This window comes from Schistocerca gregaria, chromosome 4, assembly GCF_023897955.1.
Source record: "Schistocerca gregaria isolate iqSchGreg1 chromosome 4, iqSchGreg1.2, whole genome shotgun sequence".
Taxonomy (NCBI): Eukaryota; Metazoa; Arthropoda; class Insecta; order Orthoptera; family Acrididae; genus Schistocerca; species Schistocerca gregaria.
The window spans coordinates 202,593,910-202,610,407 of NC_064923.1; the positions used below are offsets into that span (position 1 = coordinate 202,593,910).

The following is a 16,498-nucleotide window of genomic DNA, read 5'->3' on the forward strand; positions in this document are numbered from 1 at the left end:
CAGTAGTAGAGTTAAAAGAACAAAATACCCTTAAAATTGTATATACTGTGCTTATATACGTGTCTTAATGGCGATGTCGAAACCTTTTTCACTAAATTAACACAAGTGTTGGACAAAATATGTTATCCTAAAGTACACTTTATTATTTGTGGAGATTTAAATATCAATATGCTGAAAATGGGTGAATTCAGCACCAGGTTCTTGAATCTCTTGTACAGTTATGGTATCTCACAACGGGTAACAAATGCCACAAGAGTAACCAAACACTCATTTTCAATAATTGACCATATTCTAACAGATATTAACCATAAATGCTGAGAAGTAACTGTTAAAAACCTTGGACTATCAGACCACTTTGGTCAAAGTGCAAAACTTAAAATATCTACAAAGTTACAAGCAAAAGTGCTTAGCTACAGAAGGGTGTTTTCTAAATCAAAAAGGTGTGAATTTGCAACACAGATGAGTGGCCCAATATGGTCAGAAGTATATTCAGGAACACATGTAAATGAAAAATTCAACAAATTCATGAATATATTCAAGTTAAAATTTGAGGAAACATTTTCTAAAGTAGTACTTTCTGTTGGGGGATTAAGTAGGAAGACTTGGGTAACAAAAGGTATCAGAAAATCCTCTGAAACACTCAAATATCTGAGATCTATCAGAAATGATAAGAGTGACCCAGCCTTCTTACAGTTTTTTCTCAGGTACAAGAGGACATACAGAAAACTGTTGCAGGAAGCAGAAAGAATCCAAAATGAAAAGACCATACAGAACTCAAACAATAAAAGCAGAGCCATTTGGAATATAGTAAAACAAGAAACTGGCAACTCACAATCAAAGCAGATGGACATAAAAATTAGAAGTAAAGGTAATTTAATTGATAATCCTAAGGGCCTGACAAACTTTATAAACAAATACTTTAGTAATATATCTATAAAACTGCAAGAAAAGCTTCCTAAAATACAACACACAATGGCAAAGAACTATGTATCTCACACAATGCTACTACTACCCACCAAAGGAGATGAAATCAGTAGCATTGTACATAAATTCAAGAGTAAATCATCCACAGGTTTAGATGAAGTTCCAATGTGTATACCAAAAGACTGCATTAGCAGCATGAAAGTACCCTTAGCAGACGTTAGAAATGAGTTGTTCTCATCAGGTTGCTTCCCTAATTATCTAAAGCATGCAAAAATTCTTCCCATACACAAAAAAGGTGATACAGAAAATATAGAGAATTACAGACCAGTTTCATTACTGTCTTCTTCTTCAAAATTAATGGAAACTATTATGAAAAACAGACTTATGGACTACATAAATAAATACCAACTCCTATGCAAAGAACAGTTTGGTTTTAGGACTGGAAAGGGAACAGAAGCAGCTATAGAAAAATTTACAAGAGTAGTTCTAGAAGCCCTAGATAAAGGAGAACAAGTGACAGGCATTTTCCTTGATCTCAGCAAAACATTTGATACAGTTGACCATGAAATTCTACTAGGTAAACTTGAAGCACTAGGAATCGGGGGGTTGTAAATAAATGGTTTAGATCTTACCTTGGAGACAGAGTGCGGAGGGTGGAGATATCTCAAATTTCAAGTAGCTCAAATTATTTAGTGAAACATCTTCCAGATGAAGAATATTTGAACATTGGAGTACCTCAAGGAAGTGTGTTAGGCCTTATACTATTTATTATTTACACTCCTGGAAATTGAAATAAGAACACCGTGAATTCATTGTCCCACGAAGGGGAAACTTTATTGACACATTCCTGGGGTCAGATACATCACATGATCACACTGACAGAACCACAGGCAAATAGACACAGGCAACAGAGCATGCACAATGTCGGCACTAGTACAGTGTATATCCACCTTTCACAGCAATGCAGGCTGCTATTCTCCCATGGAGACGATCGTAGAGATGCTGGATGTAGTCCTGTGGAACGGCTTGCCATGCCATTTCCACCTGGCGCCTCAGTTGGACCAGCATTCGTGCTGGTCGTGCAGACCGCGTGAGACGACGCTTCATCCAGTCCCAAACATGCTCAATGGGGGACAGATCCGGAGATCTTGCTGGCCAGGGTAGTTGACTTACATCTTCTAGAGCACGTTGGGTGGCACGGGATACATGCGGACGTGCATTGTCCTGTTAGAACAGCAAGTTCCCTTGCCGGTCTAGGAATGGTAGAACGATGGGTTCGATGACGGCTTGGATGTACTGTGCTCTATTCAGTGTTCCCTCGACGATCACCACAGGTGTACGACCAGTGTAGGAGATCGCTCCACACACCATGATGCCGGGTGTTGGCCCTGTGTGCCTCGGTCGTATGCAGTCCTGATTGTGGCGCTCACCTGCACGGCGCCAAACACGCAGACGACCATCATTGGCACCAAGGCAGAAGTGACTCTCATCGCTGAAGACGACACGTCTCCATTTGTCCATCCATTCACGCCTGTCGCGACACCACTGGAGGCGGGCTGCACGATGTTGTGGCGTGAGCAGAAGATGGCCTAACGGTGTGCGGGACCGTAGCCCAGCTTCATGGAGACGGTTGCGAATGGTCCTCGCCGATACCCCAGGAGCATCAGTGTCCCTAATTTGCTGGGAAGTGGCGGTGCGGTCCCCTACGGCACTGCGTAGGATCCTACGGTCTTGGCGTGCATCCGTGCGTCGTTGCAGTCCGGTCCCAGGTCAACGGGCACGTGCACCTTCCGCCGACCACTGGCGACAACATCGATGTACTGTGGAGACCTCACGCCCCACGTGTTGAGCAATTCGGCGGTACGTCCACCCGGCCTCCCGCATGCCCACTATACGCCCTCGCTCAAAGTCCGTCAACTGCACATACGGTTCACGTCCACGCAGTCGCGGCATGCTACCAGTGTTAAAGACTGCGATGGAGCTCCGTATGCCACGGCAAACTGGCTGACACTGACGGCGGCGGTGCACAAATGCTGCACAGTTAGCGCCATTCGACGGCCAACACCGCGGTTCCTGGTGTGTCCACTGTGCCGTGCGTGTGATCATTGCTTGTACAGCCCTCTCACAGTGTCTGGAGCAAGTATGGTGGGTCTGACACACCGGTGTCAATGTGTTCTTTTTTCCATTTCCAGGAGTGTATATTAATGACTTCCCACAGTGGGTAATGCAAGGAGAAACAGTGTTGTTTGCTGATGACAGCAATATAATAATTACAGACAGGACACCAGAAATGTTAACTGTAAAAGCTGAAAAGGCACTTATGGAAGTTCACAACTGGTCAAATAACAACAAAGTAACCCTTAATGTGAAGAAGACTAATAACATAAACTTCTGTATAAAGAAAAAACCAAATATGACAAAACTTAAAGTTCAAAATGAAACTGTAGAGTATGTAGCCAGCACAAAAATTTTGGGTATGTATGTTGATCAACAATTAAAATGGGATGAACATATTAGGATGATTGGAAAAAAATAGCATAACATGCTATGCCTTACGAATATTAGTCACTGTGTGCAATAGTTCATGCCAGAGAATGACATACTTTGCACACATACATTCTATAATAAGTTACGGCATAATATTCTGACCCCAGAATGCCCAAAATGCGGAATATGTGTTCAAATTGCAAAAACATTCTATCAGAATAATGAGCAAGAGTCACAAAAGAGTACACTGCAGTGAGCTGTTTAAAAAGTGGGGTATTCTGACAACCCCAAGTGAATATATCTTGCAAACTACAGTTTTTATTCACAAAAATATTGAGCAATACTTAGCAAAAAGCTGCATACATGATCACCAAAACAGAAACACTAATTGCTTATTCCTAGACAGAATTAATAAAACTAAAACCCAATCACTATGTTTTACCAAGGTGTCAAGATATACAATAAATAGCCAAAAGAAATCAAATACATTAAGAACTCTGTAAATTTAAAGCATTCCTTAAAGAATATTTATTAAAAAATAGTTTTTACTCAATTAGAGAATTCATGCAGCATAAAATTGGCATAAATAAATAATCAGGTTAATCAATTATAAAGTGGACATTCTGAATTGTAATTTACCCATACAAGTATTAGAGGAGTCTTGTGATATATATATTTTGATTGAAGCAGGTTCTTCTGCATTATGTAATTCAATGATAAATTGTGTGTGTAAAATATATATAATAGAGGTAAATATTCCACGTGGGAAAAATACATCTAAAAACAAAGATGATGTGACTTACCAAACAAAAGAGCTGGCAGGTCAATAGACACACAAACAAACAAAAACATAGAGACAAAATTCAAGCTTTCGCAACCAACGGTTGCTTCTTCAGGAAAGAGGGAAGGAGAGGGAAAGATGAAAGGATGTGGGTTTTAAGGCAGAGGGTAAGGAGCCATTCCAATCCCAGGATCTATGTTTATATATATACACTCGCACACACACACACATATCCACACACACAAGCAGACATCTAAAATGTCTGCTTGTGTCTGTGTATGTGCAGATGGATATGTGTGTGTGTGCGAGTGTACACCTGTCCTTTCCCCCCCCAAGTTAAGTCTTTCTGCTCCCGGGATTGGAATGACTCCTTACCCTCTCCCTTACAACCCACATCCTTTCATCTTTCCCTCTCCTTCCCTCTTTCTTGACGAAGCAACTGTGGGTTGCGAAATCTCGAAATTTTGTGTGTGTGGTTTTTTATTGTGCCTATCTACCAGCGCTTTCCCGCTTGGTGAGTAATGGAATCTTTGTTTTTAATATATTTTTTCCCATGTGGAATGTTTCTTTCTATATATATACAGGGTGTTTCAAAAATGACCTGTATATTTGAAACGGGAATAAAAACTAAACGAGCAGCGATAGAAATACACCGTTTGTTGCAATATGCTTGGGACAACAGTACATTTTCAGGCGGACAAACTTTCGAAATTACAGTAGTTACAATTTTCAACGACAGATGGCGCTGCAAGTGATGTGAAAGATATAGAAGACAACGCAGTCTGTGGGTGCACCATTCTGTACGTCGTCTTTCTGCTGTAAGCGTGTGCTGTTCACAACGTGCAAGTGTGCTGTGGACAACATGGTTTATTCCTTAGAACAGAGGATTTTTCTGGTGTTGGAATTCCACCGCCTAGAACACAGTGTTGTTGCAACTAGACGAAGTTTTCAATGGAGGTTTAATGTAACCATAGGACCGAAAAGCGATACAATAAAGGATCTGTTTGAAAAATTTCAATGGACTGGGAAGGTGACGGATGAACGTGCTGGAAAGGTAGGGTGACCGCATACGGCAACCACAGAGGGCAACGCGCAGCTAGTGCAGCAGGTGATCCAACAGCGGCCTCGGGTTTCCGTTTGCCATGTTCCAGCTGCGGTCCAAATGACGCCAACGTCCACGTATCGTCTCATGCGCCAGAGTTTACACCTCTATCCATACAATATTCAAACGCGGCAAACCCTCAGCGCCGCTACCATTGCTGTACGAGAGACATTCACTAACGATATAGTGCACAGGATTGATGACGGAAATATGCATGTGGCCAGCATTTGGTTTACTGACGAAGCTTATTTTTACCTGGACGACTTCGTCAATAAACAGAACTGGTGCATATGGGGAACCGAAAAGCCCCATGTTGCAGTCCCATTGTCCCTGCATCCTCAAAAAGTACTGGTCTGGGCCGCCATTTCTTCCAAAGGAATCATTGGCCCATTTTTCAGATCCGAAACGATTACTGCATCACGCTATCTGGACATTCATCGTGAATTTGTGGTGGTACAAACTGCCTTAGAAGACACTGCGAACACCTCGTGGTTTATGCAAGATGGTGCCCGGCCACATCGCATGCCCGACGTCTTTAATTTCCTGAATGAATATTTTGATGATCGTGTGAATGCTTTGGGCTATCCGAAAGATACAGGAGGCGGCGTGGATTGGCCTCTCTATTCGCCAGACATGAACCCCTGTGACTTCTTTCTGTGGGGACACTTGAAAGACCAGGTGTACCGCCAGAATCCAGAAACAATTGAACAGCTGAAGCAGTATATCTCATCTGCATGTGAAGCCATTCCGCCAGACACGTTGTCAAAGGTGAAGGAGAGGGAAAGACGAAAGGATGTGGGTTTTAAGGGAGAGGGTAAGGAGTCATTCCAATCCCGGGAGCGGAAAGACTTCCCTTAGGGGGAAAAAAAAGGGCAGGTGTACACTCGCGCACACACGCACACGCACACATATCCATCTGCACATACACAGACACAAGCAGACATATTTAGGCAAAGTATATATATATATATATATATATATATATATATATATATATATATATATATATATATATAGATCCTGGGATTGGAATGGCTCCTTACCCTCTGCCTTAAAACCCACATCCTTTCATCTTTCCCTCTCCTTCCCTCTTTCCTGAAGAAGCAACCGTTGGTTGCAAAAGCTTGAATTTTGCGTGTATGTTTGTGTTTGTTTGTGTGTCTATCAACCTGCCAGTGCTCTTGTTTGGTAAGTCACATCATCTTTGTTTTTAGTTATATATAGCTTGTATTTCATTACCTTATGTGGCAAAATAATGTACATATATATGTATAATGATGACATCCATACAAAGAAATTTTGTTTACGGATGAATAAATAAATAAATAAAACTTCCTGAGAAACAGTTCTCTTGTTTCCAGTGCTCATTGATATAGCACTGACACACATTCCCAGTTTCCAGTGCTCATTGATATAGCACTGACACACATTCCCATAGCTTGTCCCGTGTAATCTGTATTTATAAAGATATTATTAACAGAATGCAGTAAGCTTTTGTATGATAATATTGCTTAAAGCTGCATATTTATTTTATGTTCATATGTTATACAGCAGCAGCAATTAAGTTAAGAATTGGACAATTGTAACTATGTGCATAATTTCACAAAATATTTTATTAATGTCCACCGTGTGACTAGAATATGTAACACAGTGGAAAACAACAGTCAGTGAAGTATACTTTTTATTTACCATAGAAAGCTTTGTGAAAAACTATGAGAAAGTATTCCGTTTTTTGAACAAAACCTGTAAATTGAACTATCTCAAAAAACTGTTTTTGGAGGTGTATTTCTTTGATCCTAAGTGGGTGGGCTATTCTATCAAATACTTATGTGTGTGCAGTAGTGTAGGACTGAGCTACAGCCCTGCTTTTTTAAGGACAACACTTACTTCTTCATTAGGCACTGAAGGACGTTGGTCATACTATACCTGGGTAGATACTATTCATGCACTATGTTTAATACAGAAGCTAATGAGCATCTTATTTAAAATTTAAGAGGCACATGGCAAGCCTATCTCTTAGTTGGACATGAATGATTTGCAAGCACATTTAGCAGTAACAGAGTCTCTGACTGTACCAGTTTCAATAACACTTACACATCTCTCTGTGTAGATAATACACTAAAGAGCCAAAAAAACTGGTACACCTGCCTAATATCGTGTAGGGCCCCCAGGAACATGCAGAAGTGCCACAACGTATGTGACTCAGAACATCAGCTGTAACTGTTCCACATTGTTTTTATGTTAGAGATGTCATCTGCTCCAACAGAACATTTACTTTTCAAAGATTTAATCATTTTCCTTATTTCACAAGAGGTTGTTAGGTAAAAATTAATCTGACTAAGATTTCTCAAAACTGACTCTTCTGTGTGCTGCTTGGCTTTTTCTTTTGAACTATTCTCACCAATTTTTTCACCTACATTTAAGAAATGGTTGTTAAATACATTATCTACTTGTGTACTGTTGGTGAAGATAGGTTCATTCTCTTTAATAGTAATACTGTCTACCCCAGTGGTTACTTTTACTGTCTCCCTTCTAACAACATTCCATACCCAATTCACTGATTTGATTTTATTGCCTGAGTTGTTAATTTCATCTCTAAAATATGTATTTCTTGTTTTTTCCCCTCAGTATGTTACAATAATTTTTACAGTGTAAGATTACTTCTGGGTCTTTATGAATTCTTGCTGTCTCATACAGTTTTCTTTTTCTTTCTGAAGAGACTTTACTACCTGTAGTAATCCAAGATTTCTTTGAAAAACTGTTTGGTGTTACATTTAGTAATTTTTTGGGCAAATATGTTCAAAAAGAGATATAAATTTATCAAGAAATATGTTGCATTTATCATTAGCATTTGGCTCATTACATACTTCTGTCCAACTAACATTTCTTAAACTTTCTCTGAGGTGTTCTATAGGTACTGGGTTGAGCAACCTTACTCTTTTACTTAATGGGTTTTAACTGTATACCCTGCTAGGTTTTGTAAGTTAATCAATTGTGCATCATGGTCTGATAATCCATTGATCACAGGGAAAGCATGTGTTAGTTTTACATCCTCTTGCTGTACAAATACATTATCTATTAGAGTGCTACTGTCTTGAACTACACATGTAGGGAAATTGATCACTGATTCTAAGTTATATGTCATTAATAACACTTCTAGTTTACTTTTTCTAACAGAATTGCTTATAATGTTTACAGTGAAATCACCACAGATTAATAACTTCTTCTTTTTGTCTGACAGACAGCATAATAGGCAGTAAAACTTTTTTATGAATAGCTCCCAATCTCCTAATGGAGATGTGTACACTGTTGCTGTTGTCAACACTACATTATCTAGCTGTAGTTCATATGCATTAACTTAAAAATGTGGACTGATACTAAATGTCTGGTGGGCACCTTCTTATTCCAAGGATGCACAACACCCAATGGGACATTACCAAGGTGTACTCTAACCATGAGAAGGTGCTGTCCTCATTGGCAATAAGCAGAACCTCTATCCCAGGTCTTGCTGATAAGCTAGCATCATATTGTTCTGGTACTGGCTGCAGAAAGATGAATACTATAACAGCTGTAAGGCTGGGAGGCTAGAACAGTGCACCATGCAACTAACAGCTGACCTCTGAGAAAGAGAGGTGTAAAACTCACAGCAAAAATGAGGATAAACAGACTGAAGCAGGATATTTTAACTACATACTGTCTGAAGCAACAATGAGGTGAATTCAACTTACCACCAGATATGAAAATCCTTATCAGTCAAGAACAATACATACTTATGTCCTATAGAATTCATGAGACCAGGGAGCCAATGACTACCGCAGTACGCAATATGACATTATCACAGCAGCAGAGTAGAGAAACAAGGATACAACCAAATATACAGGGTGATTTTTCTAAGTGTGGACAAACTACAGCAAATGATCCCTGAAAGGATAAGAAGCAGGAAAGGTCATCTGATGTGAGTTCAGAAATGTGTTCCAATGGAGGTACACTCACCTGAAAGTGAAGATAAAAGTCTTTGAAAGCACAGGTTTCAATACCTTAAAGCACATAAATGTTTCAGCTATACACTCGAGAGGCAAATAATGTGGTTTATGATCAGAGTGTGTCAGCAACAGCAGTGTAGCAGATGACTCCCTAGTGACTGCATCGCTATCAAGAACAACATTAGTAATCTGGCAGAGCTGGTGCAGGGCCACTTTTCACACCCTCTATGACTGTGATTTCAGGGTCCAGAATGATTTATGACTGTTATGTGAAAAAACAGGCCACTTGTGCCCTTAAGTTATGCTTATGTATGTCTAATTTATGACCCTACTGCAAAGAAATTGGTCACTTGGCTGAGCCCTTATGTAAACAAAATGCCTGCCAGACACACTTATCCTGAAGTAAACAAATTGCTGGCCCATATGTATGACTGCCTGATGCTTTTAGCCTTGTGTAAACAAAACATGCCATTCTGTTCTTATGTTATGTTTATGTAAGTCTGATTTATGACTCAGTTACTATAACTTATGGCCCAAAAAGACTATCAGCCCCCTTCCCTCCCTCTTCCTTCCTTGCTCATTCATCTAGGCCAGTGGGTGATGTATAAATGGTGTGATGGGCTGAATTATCTTAATTACTATAATTTCTGGCTCAAAATATCATCATGGCTGCCCAGACACTCCAATGTATGACCACATTTCATTGCTATTTGCAATTTTAGGTCAATATGTTATAATTTTGTAGCAATTTTTTACAGTTTTTGTGGAAACATTACCAATTTTCTTCCTGTATTCCAAACACCCACTTTCAACTACATTTCAATATCCTCATTCAAAGACACACATTGGTTATTATAAACATAAAACATTTAATATTTAGTAATTACTAAAATGCACATTATTTAAACAAATTACACTGATATCCCACAGTTTCATGTTTTACAATTATCGCACTGCATTATTTAAACTATTCATGCTTGTTACATACAAAGGACACTGATATCTCATGGTTTCACATTTAACAATTACCAAAGTGCATTATTTAAAAAGGTATGCTCTTGCTTTGTACCAAGACTATTTATGTAGGAACTTGTCCCTACACTGTCAGTTTGTTGAAAACAACAGCCTATACACTATGACATCACTATCAGGCTGTCTAAGAAGAGTGACACTATAGGATTGTAGTAGATTTGTAAATAATGGTAGGAAATAAAAAAATGAAGTAGGATCTTCCATACAGGCAAGTATGTAGTTTAAAAAACAAACAAGACCCGCTAAATTACAGTAATAGCTCATCTTTGATCAACGTCCTACGCATGTGCTGCTGTCACCACCACCACCACCACCACTACTGGGAGAGAGTCCCACACATGTGCTGCTTATCACAAGCACTACTGGAAGAGGAATAGAAGAGGTATGCATTTTATTTAAAACAAACAAAAAATGTGAAGATGAGTCCTGCTTGTCATTATTTCCAAGGCACACGCACCTCTCCCTATAGCCGCTGCAGGGTCGACAGCCACCATGCCACTACCACTGGTGTACCTTGGTCCAGTGTCCTTGGGGGATTCGCCTCATTACTTCTGAGGGTGAGACGCCGTCTTGACCAATGGTCACTCACATGCCTCAGCAGCAGTGGCTATGCCTGAAACAACAAAATTAAAGCCCCATCCTCCCTCCATGCATGACATCAGTTAGCCCTGTGTGCATATAGACATTACATTCAACCTCTGCTACATTCCATGTGTTCTGGTATATACAGTGTGAATCACCTAAACCTTGAACTGCAAATATTGTGAAAATGGAAAGTGCTATTGATGTGCAATTTTCACAAAATGGATTGGTAGTCAGTGGCTCATATTGTTAGCCAATCAACAGATTGTAATAATTACATTGTATTAAAAATTCTATTAAAAACTATTAAAAATTGTATTAAAAAATAAAAATAAACATAAACAAATGGCCCAATGAAAATAAAAAATAATACAGCATCTTTTAGCTTTCCCTGCAGAACAAAGTCCACAGGCATCAAATTTAGGGAAGAGGCTGGCCAAGGTACAAGTGCTCTGCATCCAATCCAATGATATGAAAACAATTTGTGAAGACATGCTGTAGCACTTCATGCACTATGTATTGGAGAGCCATCATGTTGGTACCACAGTTCCTTCTAGCCTGCAGAGGAATGTCTTATAGCATCTGTAGAAGATGATCTGTTAGGAGACTGTGATACTTATGTGTGTTCAGTGCTCTGTTATGAAAAATGTGCCTATGAGCTGAATGTTCACTATCCCATACCACATGTTTTCACTCCACAGATGCTAACATTCCACCTGACAAAGCCAATGGGTGTTGTCAACCGACCAATAGTGCATGTTTCAGCTGTTTAACTGGCAATGGTAGGTAAATGTGACTTCATCCGCTAAACAAGATCCATATCTGGAATATCCTGCCTTAATGCCAATGTACAAAAGTTAACATGATTTTCACAATCATTTACACATGCATCTGGATGGAGGGACATGTGATAGAGATGGAACCAATATCAGTGAAGAATGTGTAGGAGATTTGCCTGACTCACACCACTTCCTCATGTATTTGCATGGGAACTAATATGTGGATCAACTGCAACAGCAGCAATATCATTAATTTCTTCTTTTTTTGTCATCATTTTTTCCTTCTGTTATGTTGTCTAGGTGTTACACTACCACTTTCATATGAATGGTTGAAGAGGTTGGTATATAAGTACCAAGATTGTTTACATCTGTTGGGATATCTTGCTACAAACACCATACAAAAATGAACTGCATTCTCTCCCCAACACCATGAATATGTTGGCTGTTTCTGCATTGCTAAATCCCATAACTCATTCACAACAAGTGCTAAGGCTCTCACACTCTAACTAGCTAGCAAGTCAGAATGCACTCAAGGAACACACGTGCACACTGTAAGCAAACATAACAACATCATGCCTAGCAACTGTGCATGTTGAATGGCACAAACAAGTGGTGGTGTGGAAGCTTTTCAGAGTACTATATCTTGTAAATAAGTCACACTGAAATCCTGCAACAAACACCACTGACATCCTAATTTACCCTACTTTTAGTTTGTTAATGTCAACAGGCATTGTTCCATTTAAAAAAGTGTATGTTTGCACAAAAACACAATTTATAAGTATTATTACAATCTGTTAATTGTCTAACAGTATGAGCCCCTGACTACCAATCCACTCTGTGAAAACTGCATATCAACAGCACTTTCCGATTTCACAATATTTGGGGTGCAACTTTTAGGTGATCCACCCTGTATAAGTTTTGGCTCTGATGTTTAGCATGTGTGTTTATAGATAGTTCGGGTCACACATTTGCAGGAAGAAGAAGAGGAAGTGTTCCCAGAAGCACTTCCTAGAAACTCTGGCTATGTGAGGAACCTGTATCATGGTTGGATGAGGAAGAAAACAACCCACGTCTGGTAAGATAGGCAGTCATTTTTCCCTCGTTCTGTTTGGGAGTGGAACAGGGAGAGAAGATGATAGTTGTGGTATGAGGTACCCTCCACCATGCTCCGTATGGTGGATTGCTGAGTATGTATGTAGATGTAGAAAACTGGCCAGCATTAAGGAACCATGATTTCAGTGCTAAAATGTAGAACAGACAGACAATGCCATCATCTGTCAATGTGAGAGGTTATTTATAGGTTTAAAAACACACAGTTTTGTAACATGCAGAGTGCTACAGCTGTGATCTGTATTACACAGGTTCCTATCATTCAGTAAGGAGTGCTTTGTGATGCATGTTGGAGGCAGCTTGTACCCTCTGTTAATTTAGTAATGACTTGAAGCTGCAGTGGGAAGTATGCCACAAAAAAAAGAAAATACTCCATTACATAAAATTGTAGCTCAGTGCTGGCACCTCTATGTCAGAATTCTTTTTTTAGTATTGTTAAATTGATTTTATAGATACCCTTAGCGAGAAGCATTATGCTGTGAAAGTTGATTTTATAGAGACCCTTAGCAAGATGCATTATGCTGTGGAAGTAATCTGTATTTCTTGTACAAGCTGTAAGCACTAGATATATCAGGGGGGTGACATCACATAGCTATACTTTAATGGAGGAAAGGTGATATATTCTAGGGACATGATATTAAGATGAAGATGAAGCTACCATTTCTCCTACACAGGACCAGTAATGTGGCAGCAAGAGGAATATTGGAAAAAAATAGCAAGGGGCCATTGGAACCATTTTGAGGAAATTTAAAAACCCAGAATACTGAACACCAAACCATGACTTTTGTATGGAAGAAAAAGACTACCAGGGGAATAGTAATGTTACTGCAAAAAGCACAAGACTTTGATATTGATGAGCTCCAATTGTAGAGTAAAGATATTTAACAAATTTATATGTCAGCTCGCAAGGTTCAGAGTGAACGAAGTTATTGGTAACCATTCTAGCAACTTTATAATGTGCCTTGATATGCATATATTATAAACTTTTACTTCTTCCTCAGCTAAAGAGCATGGATTTAAACTACAATTTATAACTATGGAATGGACTGTGCATGTTTCAGGCAGTAGAGGAGTATCTAAATGTATTAAATATGGAAGTGTTATATTAAAGCAGAAGAAACATATTTTTCAAAATCCAGAACATTGTTCACCACAATACCATCAAATATAGAGATATTACCAAATGAGGATTGGTTTCTACACACGTTGTTTTTCTGCAGGTGTTAACAGAAAGAACCAGTGTGTCCAACAGTTTCAAACTATTTCCTATTAGAAATTTCAAGTAGAAAACACACTGTTGGAACTTCACTATTCTACAACAGTAGAAAAATACATTACTCACACATTGCCACTTCCAGGGTAGCTGGTGTCTGTTTGCTTATGATGGTATTACTATGGCATATAGTGATACGCATTAGTTTACATGATACTATCGACAAGCATATAGAATTACAATTATGTAACACATTATAAAATTCCCTCATACATGTTTTCTGACTGAAGGGAATGGTATTAAGTGGTGATTTATGATGATACAGTGGTGTTAGTTATAGCAGGCTGTTTACTGTAATTTTATGACAGATTGCTAATTGCAGATGGAAAATTCATGTGATCCATACACCAGAGTAATCAATATTGTTTCTCTGCCTACATTACCCATATTGTTATTTTGTCAAAAATCTTATCTTAGTTCTGCTAAAACCTATTTCAATCTCATTCATATGTTATAGTGATCACCATGCAAGATTAAATTCTGGCATTTACAATTGACTGGCATTACCTTATTTTTTGCAGATGCCTGGGTAAGATGTGATGTTCATTTGGGAGTGATATCACACCTTAAAAAGATGCTGAGGCTTTAATAAATACATTTCGCTAAATTTCATCTCTAAGCAAAGTTCTTGGGATGTAGGGTATGTATGCATACAAAAGATATATGTATGTTGCATGTCTTATTGTTCTTATTGAACGCCATCGTCTAAATCTCCCTTACTAAATAATATGATGTTAAGCTGCTATTTATAGCTCTATTGTGGTGCTAGGCTTTATTTGTACTAATTTTTTTTTTTACAGTGTAGCCCATTACAGATGCTTATTTATACTCTAACAAATATACAATGCTAAAAGCCTTTCCTCCATATCCTATGAATGTATAGGACAGAACTCGATTGCAACAGATTATTAATACATCAGAATTATCCTTTAAAAATAATTCTCAGCAGATCAAACTGGAAATGAAAAACATTTTATTGAGAGCAAGGAGTTTCGTGTCAAAATCAATATGTATAACAAATTCTTTTAGAATTTCCAGTAGTACTTTCAACTACAGGTAAGGAAACAGAAATGTGACAATTCATCTGGTACAGCTCCATGTTACAGCAAACCTGTGACAAGTTACTCTCCTGGCAATAAAATCTTGGTTCTAAAACCTTTCGGGTATGTAACAGAATAATACACCCATTGCAAATTACAATTGCATTGCCATTTGTTGTATGGAGAGTACATCACAGTGGTACATACATGATTTTATTAAAGTAAGGTAGCATCACCTTCTTTCTTTAAAAAATGGGGTCATTTCTGCTTTTATAAGCAAAGAAATCAGTGGCAGTGTTGCAGCACTCTGTAATTAATAAAGTGGGGATTGGCTTACTTCACTTCTTGTAGCTACTATGGAAAAGACATACTATAGCACATGTTTTAAATGAATGTTACATAAGCCAGAACATGGATCTATCACCTCAAAACTCCATACAGCGTACCTGCACCCATAACATCCTAGTAACTATATCACAAGGCACACTTAAGGATTGTAGGTGGATGGTGTATAAGCAACAAGTAGATGACTAATCTTTTAAATGCAGAAGGAGAAGAGAAGCAGAACAAGTTTTTGGTGAATGACATCTGAGTCTATCCTTGAGCATGTTGTATCTTATTCACCTTTCCAGCACTGCATATCAATGAAGGCGAGATTACAGTGACATTGATGGTTAACTGAGTGAAATGTGATATTTGCTTTAAAAACAGTTCAAGATAGTTCAAGATTAATTCTTTATTAGGTACATGCCACTAAATTTCCTCCCTACATTAGTGTTTTGCAGGTGTAGAGTAGCAGTGTGCATATGCATATTGATTGTCATTGTGCTGGTGTAAGCTGTCGCCAGCAAACCAGGTGGCAAGGAGATTGCTGGAAGATTGATAGCAGGTGCAAGCAATGGGTCTGTCAGGAGAGAGGCCACAAACAGACTCACAGGCAATGTGAGGCCAATGCCCTCTTGACTGCCAGTATTTAGATGGCTGCCATGGACCAGAGGGCCCATCTAGTCAGTCAGTCATCCAGTGAGTCAATGAATGGAATCATCAGTTGCATCCCAGTGGAAGTCACAGTTGCAGTTAGCTCAGCAACTAGCTCAGAGTCAGTCGGTACCTAGCAACCACAGTAGTGTACATAGTGGACTTTTACTTCACCAGCAGTGAGGCTAATGTGGACTATTATGGAGAGCTTGTACCACAACACTTGGACCATCGTAAGTTAAGTAGTAGTTAAGTAGCCCTATTAATATATGAGTGCAGTTGTGTTATAGAAAGAGGATACCAGCCACCAGACAACATCCTCTCCTTGCTTCCCATCGTACAAGCATGCATAGACAATGCACTGCGGAAGTAGATTTTGCATGCTTCTCTTGTGTTTTAGCTTGCAGGGATGATCATGTTTCGCTTT

At 39.0% G+C, this 16,498-nt stretch overlaps 1 protein-coding gene across 1 annotated transcript in view; it reads right to left on the minus strand.

The window, feature by feature from the left end:
- LOC126267523 (trypsin-7-like) overlaps window positions 1–16,498 on the minus strand; it is a 265,359-nt gene that overhangs the window by 59,802 nt on the left and 189,059 nt on the right. The window lies entirely within an intron of this gene.